A 2,529-nucleotide genomic window follows, 5' to 3' on the forward strand; every position below is an offset into this window, starting at 1 on the left:
GATATTAATCCATATTCGTCATTTTCAGAAAGCAAAATCATGTAAAAGAAATGTATTATACAATCACAGTGGTCTACTATGAAATGGAAATTTTACGATCAGAATGAAAGAAAGAAAATGTAATACCTTGTCATGAAGAGTAAATGAATCAGAATTAACAAGCATTAACAAGACTATACTATACAGACTGTATAATAGCATTCTTAAATAATGATTTTTCTTTCAGAACACGAGGCGATTATTGCAGGCTGTCAGACAGAACTACACATGTTAATTTTAGTGATGAAATATGCTAGAAGTAACAAACTCTATAATATATGAAGTGATGAATGATAATGAATAGTTGTATGAGAAGAATGGTAATATGAATATGAATAATGAAGTGTCTATTTTTTGCAGGTGATAATGAATGATGATTAATAGTTATAAGAAGAATATGGTAATATGAATAATGAAGTTTTTTCTTTGCAGATGATGATAATGATGAAGTTATGGTAATATGAATAATGAAGTTTTTCTTTGCAGATGATGAGAATGATGAAGTTTATATATTTTCTGTTAGTTAAGAGATGCTATGTAGTTATTTAAGTATTTGTTGCAGTTCCTTTTGACAGTATGTCTTATGTCGCATAGTATAATGACTGAATGTTTTGCGAAAGACAGCTAGAGTACATACATATTGAGTACACGTTTCATTAACTGTTAATTCGAAGTTTACTATTTTTCAGCATAATATACGTTTTTTCTTTCAGGTCAATAGCCCATTTTGTATTTTTTCCAGGAGAAGCTTTTCATGATATTAATATGCTATGAGCACTTAGTTATGAAACCTGTTCTAATACTTGCATTTTTTACCAGTTGTATCATTTATTAATGTGATCACATATACTGTACTTGTTTCATAACCTTGTTACAGTTGACTCATGACGAATGACGTTAATAATCCTTATTATAGCAATAAGTCAAAAACAAATATTTTCATGCCCAAGCAATTAATTATCGATCCCAACACAATGCATTGCTAGCACAAAAAATTTTTACTACCAGTCCCAACTATTATCAGTATACAACTAAATAATGATACCAGTTTAAGATATATTTCTAGTCCTAAATATAATGCAAATTTCTCTGATGTATTGAATCCATTATATCTATGTATTATTGGACTACAGACCTTGAGTAATAGTTACAATGAGTTACATTTTAAATATGTCTTATGTCACTTGCGTGATATCATGTATAAACACTAACAGCTTGATGCTACATGCAATAACTCTTGTTTTGAATTATGACTTCTGATTAATACTGAATGATGTTTTACAATAATGCATAAATACTATGCCAATGATTACTGTAATGAGATGACTTATGCATAAATGCTATGCCAATAATTACTGTAATGAAATGACATATGAATAAATGCTATGCCAATAATTACTCTAATGAGAAGACTTATGATGCAAATAATTACTGTAATGAGATGACTTATGCATTAATGCTATGCCAATAATTACTGTAATAAGATGACTTATGATTAATGTTCTATAATACTCCATACATAATACATAAATGTTTAGTAACTAGCCAACGAGTGCCAATAATTATTCAAATCGGTTGATACACTAATATAATTCTGAATGTTCACTAGCATAAGACTTAATGTCCTTCACCTTCTGACCTAATTACCACCAATTACTGCAATATCCGTATGTCCTATCCATCCTCATGATCATTGAGCACTGTATTTGGGTTTTGCACTAATTCTACGGTGATGTAAGAATATGGATTCTACAAGAATGTGGTGTTGACATGTCAAGCTGTCCAACACCTTGAACGATGGAGATGTTATTATGGTCCTAATGTTTGGTGTACCTAATGTATTACCAAAATGATAACAAACAATATTAATGCAACATTTCAGTGTCTTTGCTACACTGATAAATACTCCAGGAAGAGAACTTCAGATTGTCTCACTTGGTGATGTGCTTCTGTAGAAAGATATGGACTTTCAGCACAGCTACATGCAACTCACTGTGCTACAACCATGATGCTATCCTTCCCATTCCTTTCCTAGTCCTTGAAAAATGGTAAAGACGTTTACAGTGCGTGTGTACTTTATTTCATTTCTCAATATGTTTAAATTCTTGTAAAATGGTAAAGACTTATGCGGTGTGTGTGCACTTTATTTCATTTTGCAATATGTTTAACTTCTTGTATAATAGTAAATACTTATACAGTGCATGTGCACTTTATTTCATTTCTCAATATGTTTAAATTCTTGTAAAATGGTAAAGACTTTTACAGTGTGTGTGCACTTTATTTCATTTCTCAGTATGTTTCAATTCTTGTAAAATGGTAAAGACTTATACAGTGTGTGTGCACTTTATTTCATTTCTTAATGTATTCAGTTCATGTAAATATCCTAAAGACTTCTACAGTGCATGTGCACTTTATTTTACTCCTTCATATGTTTAATTCATATAAAAATGCTAAAGAGTTTTATAGTGCATGTGCACTTCATGTCATTTG

This window comes from Schistocerca serialis, chromosome 6 (assembly GCF_023864345.2).
Source record: "Schistocerca serialis cubense isolate TAMUIC-IGC-003099 chromosome 6, iqSchSeri2.2, whole genome shotgun sequence".
NCBI classification, from domain to species: Eukaryota; Metazoa; Arthropoda; class Insecta; order Orthoptera; family Acrididae; genus Schistocerca; species Schistocerca serialis.